The following is a 13,637-nucleotide window of genomic DNA, read 5'->3' as shown; positions in this document are numbered from 1 at the left end:
AAGCCATAACCCCTACAAATTATTGGCAATAACTTCTTTCCATCTCTGCCTTATTTCTAGATAAGGAGATACTATTTCAGTTACTGGCTTTAAGCAGAGACCCTGATGGCTGTCGTCCATGTCAAATGGATTCTAATTTATCTTTCATTTAATTTTTATCTTTAATTTATCTTCATCCCTTTATCTTGCAGAACTATCCTCAGCTTCCATACCTTCTCAAGTCTGAGGCTTTAACTCTTCATCATTTTCTCTCTCCCTCCTTTCTCTCTCTCTTTTATAAAGAATTATTTTATTTAATTTTATTTATTTTAATTTTACCAGAGAGGGACAGAGGGAGAGAGAGTGAAAGGGAACATGAGAAAGCAAGCTGCCAGGTCTGTTACTTAAACCACAGTCGGGCTACATGGAAGTCTAACGCCCTTAGCCACCACACCACCTGCCAGCTCCCCTCTCTCTCTTTTTTAATTACCAGAGGGTGTGTGGGCTTAACAGAGACAGAGAGACAGGAGGGGAAGAAGAAAATATCCCCCCCCCCCAGTAGAGTGCGGTCATGCCACAATCCCTTCTCCTCCATTTCTCTATCTTGTAAGGATTTGAGACAAGCACACACATGTACCTAGCATGTTTTTGCAAACTTCTGAGACTGGGATTAGACTCATAGTCAGCTATGTGGAGTTTTGGCTTCCTTAGCCACTAAGCTTTGGGGCCACCCTTAAATCCCAACATTTGTTTTTTAAATCTCGTTCAGTCTCTGTCCAAGTAGTTCTTTATTGTGCATTTAATTTTTAAATTCACTAGAAGGTGTACTCGCTGGAGGGAGACAGGGAGAGAAAAAGCAAGAGGGAAAATAAGAAAGTGCCCCCCTTGGGAGATGCTCACGACACAGTCCCTTCTTCAATTCTTCCTTTTCTCAGGATTTTGAACATGTGTGCACGCATGTCTGGCGTGTATCTCAAGACACTGGGTCTAGGACTTGAACCATTCAGTTGGCCCTGTGGAGTCTAGTTGCCTTAACCACCATGCCATAAGCTGGCCCTATCTTGCTTTTAAGTTTGACTGTATGTTTTTCCTTTTTTGCTTTTATATTATATTGATAGTTGTTAAGAATTTGGACTAGAAAAGATATACCATATGCTATTTTATCAGGAAGCCAATTCCAGAACTTTCCATAAGTTGTTCTTTTATCTACAATAAACATCCAGCCCTCATTTGTCTCCAAATCATCAAAACTGCTCTGAAACCACCTTCCTGTAAATAAACTCTAGGTAAACTATGTATACATCATAGACACTTTTCTACTCTTCCTTTCTCTTCATTGTAATTATTATTTTTTGAGAGGTTTTTGCTATAGGTGCGTGTACTCGCCAGAACAGAGATAGACAGAGAGATAGAAAGTGAGAAATCACCCCCCAGGGGGGATGGCCACGCCGCAATCCCTTCTCCTCCATTCTCCTCTCGGGATCTTGGGCACGCATGCACACGCGCCCGGCGTTAGTTTAAGCCATTGGGTCCGGGACTTGAACCATGGTCGACTACGTGGGAGTCCAGCGACATAGCCATTACGCTAACTGCTGGTCCCTACATTGTAATTATTTATTTCAGTATTTGTCTCCTGAAGGGACTGAATCATGTTTCATAGTTACGTTTGTTTATACCCTCCAGAATCTTGCAGATTGTTTACCACACAGTGAGTGCTCAATAGCTGATCTTTGACAAAAGGTACCAGTCAGTCAATCCAGTGGGAAAAGGAAAACCTCTTTAGCAAATGATGTTGTAAAAACTGGGTATCCCCGTGCAGAAAGATGAATCTGAACTCCTATCTGTCACCATTAACAAAAATGAAATCAAAGTGGATCAAAGATCTAAATCTAAGATCGCAAACTATAAAACTACTGGTGAAAAACACTGGGGAAACTCTGGGACACACTGGAGTAGGCAAAGACTTCTTAAGCAAGACCGCCAAAGCACAGGCAATAATCCCCAAAATAGACAGGTGGAATTATATCAGATTAAGAAGTTTCTGCATGGCAAAGGTAATTAGTGTGAATTGACAACCCTCGGAATGAGAGACAATTTTTTTGGGGGGGGAGGGAGAGGTTTTCGCTACAGGGCCCATGCGCTTGCCAGACAGACAGAGAGAGACCTATTTTTTTTGCTCACCAGATAGACAGAGAGAGACATAGAGACAGAAAGCAAGAAATCACCCCCCAGGGGGGATGGTCACGCCGCAATCCCTTCTCCTCCATTCTCCTCCTGGGATCTTGGGCACGCACGCACACGCGCCCGGTGTGAGTTCTAAGCCACCGGGCCCAGGACACGAACCGCAGTCAACTACGTGGGAGTCCAGCGACATAGCCATTACGCTAACTGCTGGTTCCCATAGGCAAAGACTTTTTAAATTAGACCCTGAAGCAGAGTTGATAATCCCCAAAATAGACAAGTGGGATTACATCAGAGTAAGAAATTTCTGCATTGGAAAAGACACAGTAATTAGTGCCCTCAGAATGGGAAAATATTTTGTTAACCATAGTTAACATCAGATAAGGGACTGATAACCAGAATACACAAGGAACTCAAGCCACTGTTTGGAAAAAAGATGATCAGCCCTATTAAAAGATGGAAGAATGAGTTGAAAAAACCACTCTCTTAAGGTGACATACAAATAGCCAAAAGGCATTAAGAAAAAATGCTAAACATTCCTCATTGTAAGGGAAATGTAGATCAAAACAAGGAGATACCATGTATCCCTAATCAGAATGACTAAGATTAAAAAAACAAAACATGACAAGTGCTGTCAGGGGTGTCATGAAAGGGAACTCTCTTACACTGCTGGTGGGAATGTAAATTGGTCCCGCCAGTGTGGAGAACAATTTGCAGATTGCTCAAAAATATACAAATAGAACCACCATATGATCCAGCAATCCCACTCCTCCTTTGTATCTACCCAAAGGACACAAGAATTCTTTTTTTTATTTTACAAAAATTCTTCATCGGAAAAGTGCTTGCACATCCATGTTTTTTGAGGCACTACTCAACTGCTAAGACATGGAACCAACCCAAATGTCCACAAACAGATGAACGGATTGAAAAAGTGTGGCACATATACTCCATGAAATATTATTCAGTCATAAAAAACAATAAGGCCCTGGAATTTGATAGAAAGTAGACGAATATGGAAGATTTGTTTCAGAGTGAAGCAAGTCAGGCTATAAAAGAGAGACAGTGTATGTCTCCACTTAACATATACCAACTGTCTGCACTCTATGGTAGAGACTGAAAGATCGGACATAAAAGCATTAAAAATTGTTATGGACACTAGAGACAAAGCGGAAGGAGAGTGTGGGAGGGGAAGAGTGCAGGAAAGAAAATTTGGGGAAAAAAATAGAGATAAGAAAAAAGTTTGCTTTATTGTTTTTAAAGTTTATTTCTTCATTTGCTAAGAAAAAGAGAGAGAGAGAGAAAGAGTGAGAAGCCTCCTAGACATGGTCTTTACACCATGATCTTCCCCTCAGCTCTGCAGCTAGCTCAGATCACGGGCCTATGCATATATGTGCCTGGAGTGTTCACATAGACCCCAGACACAAACTGAGAACCTTTGCATATGGCTTCCAACATTGTGCAGTAGTGCCACCTGCTCTGCTGCATCTAAGTCAAATGTTTGTTTTACTAAACCAAATGAAATGGAGTAAAGATTACAAAGGAATTCAAGAAGACTGTTTTTGTTGTGGTGGCAGTGGTGGTAGTTTCAGTTTTTGCTATAGGGCATGTGTACTTGCTGAAGAAAGACAGAGACAGAGAGAAAGAAGGAAAGTAAGAAATCACCCCCCAGGGGACACTGCCACACCACAATTTCTTCTCCATTCTCTTAGGATTTTTGGGCATGCACACACACACACACACACACACACACACACACACACACATGACCCATTGTGCTTTTTCTTTTCCTTTCTTTTTTTTTTTAGAGAGAAATTTTTGTTGTAGGGTTCATGCACTCCCCAGAAAGGCAGGGAGACAGAAAGCAGGAAATCACCTCCCCAGAGGATGGTCACATCACAATCCTTTCTCCCCCATTCTCCTCTTGGGATCTTGGGCATGTACTCACACACATCCGGTGTGAGTTTTAAGCTGCAGGGTCCAGGACTCAAACCACGGTCAACTACGTGTGAGTCCAACAATGTAATCGTTACTCTATCTGCTGGTCCCCCTATAGTGGTTTTTCAAACCACCAGGTCCGGGACTCAAACTGTGGAATCAGCTATGTGGGATCTAGCCTCCTTAACCTCCACACCACTTGCTGGTCCAAGACAACTACTTTAAACACTTATATCCAACCTCTTACAGTCATTGTATGGTTTTACTGATATCTGGAAATGAATTTAAATTAGAATGGAAATAAAGAGGACAGATTCATGAACTGTTTTATAGAGTCAATAAGACTTGATGACATATTAGATGGGTAGAGGATGGGAATGCAAGAAGAAGACACTAGAATTAATTACTAAGTTTCTAGCTCAGGTGAGTGGGCGACTGATGATAGTGCTAACACAATGAACACTGAGGGAAAAGTAAATGTGTAGGAAATATAATGAGTACAGTTTAAGATACATTGAGTTTGACAAACTTCTCATACTTCATATCTATGCCTAAAATTAGCATACGAGTGTCATATTTATAATACATTTGAGAAAATTCTCTGATCACAAAATTTCATCTGGAATGTAAATGGTGTAATATTTTGATAAAGTTATTGGAAATTATCCACAACAATTTAGGAAATGCAATAAATAAAAACATCTTGTGTAAAATTGTCATTCTCCCAGAGTTTGCATAATTTCTCTTGATGAGGCATATAACTGTTGAAGCATTTGCTTAATTGATAATTTGTGCATAATTTTCTAAACTTTGGAACATAATTATCATCGCTTGTGTCTGAGTTAACATTGAAATGAAGCACTTTGGTGAAATGTTTTAGACACTAACAAAGTTTTAGAGACAACAAATAAGGAAGAAGAAATACAAAATTTTGATTAACATAAGAACAGCAGGCTTCTGTCAAGCTCCATACAAGTTAGCGTGTCTAAGGGTGAAATAAATTTGGACATAATCAGGGCATTTATCTAAAGCAAAATTGAGTAATATTTTAATGAGTTAAACCAAGATCAGAAGACTTTAGTTTTAATTCTAATTTTCAGTTGTTTTTTTTTTTTTTTGGAGAGTTTTTGCCATGAGGCACGTGCACTCACCAGAAAGACAGAGAGAGACAGAGAGACAGAAAGCGAGAAATCATCCCCCAGAGAGGATGGCCACACCGCAATCCCTTCTCCTCCATTCTCCTCTCAGGATCTTGGGCATGCACAAAACACGCCCGGCGTGAGTTTAAGCCACTGGGTCCGGGACTCGAACCACAGTTGGCTACATGGGAATTCAGCGACATACTGAATACGCTAACTGCTGGTTCAGTTTCTTTATTTTTATTTACTCATTCATTTATTTTTTGATTTGACCAGAGAGAGACAGAGGGTGAGAGTGAGAGAGAAGTGAGAAAGCAAGCTACCAGATTCAGGACTCAAACTCTGGTCAGCCATGTGGGAGAAAGCAACAGATTCAGGACTCAAACTCTGGTCAGCCATGTGGGAGTGTCCAGCACTTTAACCACCACACCACCTGCTGGTCCCCCAATTAGCTTTTTTAATGTGGACAAGTTACTTAAGATCTCCATGCCCTAGTCTCCCTATCTTGCAGAAGGAATTGCCACTGAGGATTCTTCCAGTCTTTTAGTCTAAATACGCAAGTGTCTGGTCTCCCTGTAATCTTAATTTTCAGTTTCTCATTCATTAATACTCACTCTTCTTACTTCATAGGTCTCCTGGGAAGATTAGATGAAATAATGCACATAAAGGAGTTTTGAAAAGTTAAAAATGCTTTGCAAATATAAAGCATAATGATGATAAAGGATTTTTTAAGTGATGGCTATAAAATTGTTTTTGAACTTAAACAAGACTCAATTGGTTACCAGCAGAACCTTCACTAGCCATTAAATAGAGGCATAAAATGAACATAATAAAAGAATATTTGCAGGGGCCAGCAGGCGGTGTGGTGGTTAAGACACTGAACTCCCACATGGCAGACTGCGATTTGAATCCCAGACCTGGCAGCTTGCTTTCTCACATTCTCACTCTCTCTCCCTCATGAGCACACATGCTCTATAACAAATTAAAAAGTAATAATAATAACAATAATAATAATTAATAAAATTAAAAATAAAGAAACTGAGTTCCAGAGCTGACCCTGCAGACCAGCAGTTAAACCCTGTGCTAAGAACTAAATCCCATATGGTCAACTGTGCTTTGAATTCTGGCCCTGGAAGTTTGAAAAACTTGCCAGGTATGTGTGTGAGTGTGTGTGTGTGTGTGTGTGTGTGTGTGTGTGTGTATGTATGTGTGCGCATGCTCAGAATCTTGATGGGATGGAGGAAAAAGAATTGCATCGTGACCACACCCCATTGGGTGGGGGGGGGGTGCTTTCTTGCTCTCTCTCTTTCTTTATGCCTCCCCCCCCAATAAAAACATTTTTTTAAAAACACAACCAAAAAAACTGAGTTCTAAAGAAGAGGTACCAAAGTATCACAAAAAAACAACACCTTGTGTTGTGGTTACTATTGCCTAACACATCATCTCAAACTTAAGAGACTTAGAACAACAATCATTTTATTATCTTACATGGTTTCCATGGGTCGGAAATTTGAGAAGGGTTCATCTGGGAGATTCCTGTTCAAGGTCTCATTAGATTGCAGTTACGTGGTGGCTAGTACTGGAGTGGCAAGGAACAGAGGTACTAAAACAGCTAGGCTGATCAAAGTTAGCCTCTCCATGTAAGCTTGACATCATTCCTTGCAGTCCCTCCTTGTGGACTGCTTTGGCTTCCTCACAGCACGGCAGCTTTAGGGTATTCAGACTGTTTACATCGCTGCTAACAGCTGAGAGAGAGAGAGAAAGAAAGAAAGAGCTGGAGAGAGGATTTCAGCAAAACGAGAAGCTACATTGTCTTTCATGACTTAGCCTTGGAAGTCTCACAGTGTTACTGCTACTGTACTGTCACTGGTCAAAATGTCATAAAAGCCCACTGAGTTTCTAGAGGATGGGATATAGACCCCATTTCTTGATGGGAAGAGTGTCAGGATCATTCTAAGAAGAGTGGTATGATAGATATCATGCAGCCTTCTTCAGAAAATATAATCTGTCATGTCTTGTTACAAGTTCTATTGGTTCTGTATATTTAGCATTTAGCATAAATTTGCTTATGAAATTAAGTTGAACACTAAAATATTTTTCAGTCTTACTTTTTTTTTTAACTTTTTTTTTTGGAGAGGTTTTTGCTATAGGGCGCATGCACCCGCCAGAAAGAGAGACAGAGAGACAGAAAGCGAGAAATCACCCCCACCCCCACCTCCCACCCTGAGGAGATGGCCACGCCGCAATCCCTTCTCCTCCATTCTGTTCTCAGGATCTTGGGCACACAGGCACACAGGCTCAACATGACTTTAAGCCACTGGCTCCAGTACTCAAACTGCGGTCAACTATATGAGAGTCCAGCAACATAGCCATTATGCCAACTGCTGGTCCCCAGTCTTACTTTCTTATAGAAAGAAAAAATGGGGACCAGCAGATGGTATAATGGTTGCATCACTGGACTCTCACATAGCCTACTGTGGTTCGAGTCCCTGACCCAGTGGCTTAAACCTCACGCTGGGTGTGTGTGCCTGCATGCCCAAAATCCCAAGAGAAGAATAGAAGAGAAGGGATTGTGTCATGGCCATCCCCACTGGAGGGGTGATTTCTCACTTTCTGTCTCTCTGTCTCTCTCTGGCAAGCACACATGCCCTATAGCAAAAATCTCTCTCTAATAAAAAAAAAAAAGAAGAAAGAAACAAGAAAGAAAGAAAGAAAGAAAGAAAGAAAGAAAGAAAGAAAGAAAGAAAGAAAGAAAGAAAAAGTTATTTAAATGTAATAATATAATTACAGCACCAGAAAAAGAAACCTAATCCCATGATTTTTTCTACCAACTTCTCTATCTTACAGGGCAGAAAGACAATTGTTTAGGCTTAAAAGTAAAATACAGGGCTGGCTTCATGGCCTAGTGGTTAAGGGAACCAGTTCCCACATGGTTGACGATGTGGTTTGAATCTCGGCCTCAGCAACGTGAAAAACACACTGAGTGCATGTATGTGTGTACCCAGAATCCCAACAGGATGGATAAATGTAAGAGAGGGGATTGCAGCATGACCACACTTCATTGTGGTTGCTTCTTTCCTCTCTCTGTCTTTCTGTCTTTCTGGTAAGCACACACGCCCTCTGGTAATTTTTTTTCTTTAAAGGAAAAATAAAATAGTGATACGAATATGTTATCTAGAGTTGCTCTATCCAATATAGCAACCAGTGCTTTAGTAGCTACTAACTATCTGTGACTATTGACCACTTGAAATATAAGAATGAGGGACCAGCAGTTAGTTTAATGGCTATGTCGCTGGACTCCCACGTAGTCGACCACGGTTCGTGTCCTGGACCTGGTGACTTAAACTCACGCCGGGCATGTGTGCGTGCATGCCCAAGATCCCAAGAGGAGAATGGAGGAGAAGGGATTGTGGCGTGGCCATCTCCCCTGGGGGGTGATTTCTCGCTTTCTATCTCTCTGTCTCTCTCTGTGTGTCTGGCGAGCGCACGTGCACTATAGCAAAAACCTCTCAAAAAAAAAAAAAAAAAGAAATATAAGAATGAGGAACTGAAATTTTAATTTAAAGTTAATTTAACTTAATTTAACTTAGCTTAATTTAAATTTAAAAATTGATAGTCATTATTGGAAAATTTTAAGAATTTTTGAAACAACAGGTATATGATTTTACTTTCTTGATTGTAAATTTTATGAAATCTAAATATAGACCAAGTATTGTCAATGAAAATTTAGCATTTGACTTGAAATGTACTCTAAGTATAAAATACAGAAGAGTTCAAGGACTTAGTACAAAATATATAAAATATCTTACTGGTTTTTTATATTGATTACATGCTAAAATTATAATGTTTTGATGTATTGAGTTATATAAAATATATTGCTAAAAGGAAGTTCATTTTTTTTTACTTTTTTAATGTCTATATTAGAAAAAGTTTAACTATATATGTGGCTTGCATTATATTGGATTGTCAGAAAAGTCATGACGAGTTTTTTCTATGTTTTTCTATGCAAAATGCATCATGACTCTTCTGACAAGCCAATATTTGTTTTGGACAGTCTGATCTAGAGACAGGGACCCTTAAAAGTGAAATTCTACAGCATGAATAAACCCTGAGAACATTATGCTGAGCAAAATAAGCCAGACACAAAAGGAAATTCCATTTATGTAAGATACCAAGAATAGGCAAATTCATATAGACAGAAAGTAGTGTAGTGATTACTAGGGGCCGTGGTGAGGAAAAGAGAAGTTATTGTTAAATGGGGACAGAGTTCACTTTGGGATTATGAAAACGTTTTGGGGCTCAGCCACAAAAGCATGCTGCTAAGACACTATTCCTCAGGCTGGGACCACAAGGGAGACCTTAGTTTGATTACTATTCTAATTGAAAGAACAAGGTTGGTGGTATATGCACCTATAGTCCAGTTAGTCTGAGGCAGGAGGATGGTTACATAGAAGAACCCATGTTAAGAAAAAATAATAAAATAATGGAGCCAGAAGATGATGTAGTCGTTACATCACTGGACTTCTACATGGCCAACCATGGTTTGAGTTCTGGACCCAGTGGCTTGAAAATCACACCAGACTCACATGCATGCATGCCCAAGATCCTGGGAGGATTGTGGCATGGCCATCGCCCTGGGGAGTGATTTCTTATTTTCCCTCTTACTATGTCTGTCTCTCTTTCTCTTTCTCTAGTGAGCACAAGCACCCTATGGCAGAAACCTCTAAAAAAAATAAAATAAAATAAAGATATAGCAATGGATACTTATGATGGTGGCATAGTGTGAATGTACTTGATACCACTGAACTGTACACTTGAAAATGGTTAAAATACCGAGGGACCAAGGAAACTGATCTCTGCTCCAAACCCCACCTTCCAGACCCCAAAACTCAGACAGAAGCCATTTACAACTGAGGTGTGTACTACCATGTTCAGGGACCAAGGCAACTGAATTTCTGCTTTAAACCTCATCTTCCAGACCTCAAAACTCAGACAGGTAGGGCAACCTCTCTCCTCTCTCTGTCTCTGTCTCTCTTTCTCTCTCTAAATTTTTTTCTTTTCCTTTTTTTTTTTTAACTTTTTAGAACACTTCTCACCTCTGACCTCTCCTTTCTCTTGCTAATTTCAGAAGCCATTTACATCTGAAGTTTGTCCTGCTGTGTTCAGGGACCAAGGCAACTAAATCTCTGCTCTATACCCATCTTCCAGTTCTCAAAACTCTGACAGGTAGGGCAACCTCTGTTCTCTGTCTCTGTCTCTGTATCTCTCTTTAATTTTTTTTTTTTACTTTTAAAAACACTTCTCACCTCTGACCTCTCCTTTCAGAAGCCATTTACATCTGAAGTGTGCCCTGTCACGTTTTCTTTTTTTGCTTTATAAAAAAAAAATACCTTTTTTGGTTGTTTTTGTCTCGTTTTTATTTTTTTCTCCCCTTTTTTTGCTTTTCCTTTTCTTTTTTTTTAAACTTTACTTTCTCACTCTGCTACTCAGCCTCCACACACTGAGTGTCTAAACAGGTCTAGGTGCACAGTAGCCAAGCATCTGAATACTTATAATAGAGTCATAGAAATCTTCAAATCTTACTGAACATGCTGCCCAAAGGGAGAAACTCCTCTTTATAAATATGAACTAAAAATCTCTTTCTGTAGATGCCACATTGCAGGACACAGTAGAGGAAAGAAATTGTCACAGAAGCACCTTACAGTAAAGGGAAGCACATGATCTTACAATTGCAAAAACATTCTACAACCAATTATCCAAAAGTGAATGCACCAACAAATTACTAAAATTTAAAGAAGAGAGACTAAAGAAGTGAGCAGCAGAGAAAAGTACAGAACTGCAGAGAGAGCACAGCTCATCTCCTCCCACACACCTCTGAACTCTCAGTTGAAACCTCCCAGCTCAGCCCAGGTGCACCTATTCCCTAGAAACTGTGAGACCTTTGTAGTATCACTTCCAAACTCAAAAGTGCAGATTGCTTGGTGAGAATCAGGGAAATGGAACTGCAGAGAGTTTGTAGATCACCTCCTCCCACACACCTCTGAACTCTCAGTTGAAACCTCCCAGCTCAGCCCAGGTGCACCTATTCCCTAGAAACTGTGAGACCTTTGTAGTATCACTTCCAAACTCAAAAGTGCAGATTGCTTGGTGAGAATCAGGGAAATGGAACTGCAGAGAGTTTGTAGATCACCTCCTCCCACACACCTCTCAACACTCAGAATTAACGCCAAGAAATTAGGAAGAAATGTATAATCCTTCAGATGACCAGAAACCACTGCATAGGCACAAGAAATACGAGAAACCAAGGAAATATTTCTTCCCCAAGGGAAAAGAACAACTCTTTATTATCTACAGACAATATAATGGAACTCATGGAAATGTTAGGTAAAGAATTCAAAATATTCAAAGTGACAAAACTAAATGAGATGCAAGAAATGAGAGACAATGAATTCCAGAAGATGCGAGAGAAAAGAGACAATGAGTCCCAGGGGCTGAAGATTGTTCTTCCACAATTTAAAAGAAGAAATACAGAGCAGAAGTTGAAATCCAAGCAGCTGGAGGGGGACCATGGCCAACCGTGCATGCACCTTCATTAGAAGAAATACAGAGCAGAAGTTGAAATCCAAGCAGCTGGAGGGGGACCATGGCCAACCGTGAATGCACCTTCATTGCCATCAAGCCCAATGGGGTCCAGTGGGGCCTTGTGGGAGAGATCATCAAGCGTTTTTGAGCAGAAGGGATTCCTCCTTGTTGGTATGAAATTCATGCATGCTTCTGAAAATCTTCTCAAGGAACACTATATTGACCCAAAGGACTGTCCATTCTTTGCTGGCCTGGTAAAATACATGCATTCAGGGCCGGTGGTTGCCATGGTCTGGGAGGGGCTGAATGTTGTGAAGACAGGCCGAGTGATGCTCGGGGAGACCAACCCCGCGGACTCCAAACCTGGGACCATCCGAGGGGACTTTTGCATCCAAGTTGGCAGGAACATTATTCATGGCAGTGATTCTGTGGAGAGTGCCGAGAAGGAGATTGCCTTGTGGTTTCAGCCTGAGGAACTGGTGGATTACAAGAACTGTGCTCAAGACTGGATCTACGAGTGATGGGGGAGCTTTGCCCTTCCCCTCCTTACCACGGGCAGAGGACCAGGCTGTAGCAAATCTAGTTATTCCCGGAACGTCCTTATCATCTGGAGGGAAGCTCTTGGAGCCGTGCGTGCTCCCTGTACAGTGTTATGCGCTACCATCAGATTTAAGATGTTTCTTCCCAGTGGAGGATTCGCTGAGTCGGTTACTTTGCAGTGCTGTATTGCTTGGTGTTATTTTCTCCTTTTCATGTACTCTGGATAACCTGAGTTAATAAAGATGTAAAGACACCATAAATTATTCACACCGGCCTGAGAGATCGCACAGACACACAGCTATTCTTTGCTGGCCACTGCGTTCCTGCCTACTCTTGGCACGGAGCCAGTCAACAGGCATCATCAGAGGATCTGCTGGGGGCCCAGACTGTACTGGTCACGGAGGATTCATGACACATATACGATTACATGTCTTGTTCTTCAGAAGCTCTGAGGGACTCAGTGGATGGGGGGATGTGAGAAGTTTTAACTATTCCAGAAATCAGAAAAGCTACTTGAAGGGTAGGCCGGGATCCCTGGGATGGCCTTCAAGTGGGAGAAATCTTTGATGTAGCTTTGATTTATTAGAATATTGATTTGGTTGCCTTAACAGAGGCATGATAGGAGTTTTTCAAGTTTTTCTATAGAGTGTGTTTGCTCGCTGAAGGGAGATGGAGGTATATCTAGAGAGGAGAAGTGAGCTATCACCCTCTGAGGGGACGGCCATGCTGCAGTCTTTTTCATTCTTCTCTTGGGATATCGGGCAAGCATTGCGTATATGCCTGGCATGTTTTTCAAGCTGCTGGATCCAGGACTTGAACCACGATGTTGGCCATATTGTATCTAGCAGTCTTGACCTCCACATCACCTGCTAACCCTATTTTTCTTTTTTTATTTTTAAAGAATTTTTAATTTTGTTTTGTATTACTATTATTTTTAAAATTTGTTTTAGGGGCATGTGTACTCACCAGAGAGAGAAAGTAAGGAAGCAAGCCACCAGGTCTGGGACTCGAATTGCAGTCGACCATATGGGAGTTCAGCGCCTTAACCATCACACCACCTGCTGGTCCAGGCCTAATAATAATTTACCAACACCAGATCAGTTCTTCAGGAAGTTCTGAAGGGAGTGCTATACTAGAAAAACTAAAGACCGACAGGCAGAAATATGAGAACAAAAAGAAACCAAGAAAATGACCAACTTAATGGTAGGGAGAGGCCCGGAAATATCAAGATAATAATGTTGAATGTTAACTGCCAGGGTTTAAACAGAAAGATTAGACCAC

The 13,637-nt window shown here is 40.9% G+C and overlaps 1 pseudogene; it reads left to right on the top strand.

Annotated features, from left to right (window-relative positions):
- Nucleotides 1–11,847: 11,847 nt before the first annotated feature.
- On the top strand, nucleotides 11,848–12,625 carry LOC102476597 (nucleoside diphosphate kinase A pseudogene; annotated as a pseudogene).
- Nucleotides 12,626–13,637: the final 1,012 nt, after the last annotated feature.

This window comes from Tupaia chinensis, unplaced genomic scaffold (genome assembly GCF_000334495.1).
Source record: "Tupaia chinensis unplaced genomic scaffold, TupChi_1.0 Scaffold000248_1, whole genome shotgun sequence".
In the NCBI taxonomy this organism is placed as follows: Eukaryota; Metazoa; Chordata; class Mammalia; order Scandentia; family Tupaiidae; genus Tupaia; species Tupaia belangeri.
This window is presented reverse-complemented; position numbering and strand designations above follow the sequence as displayed.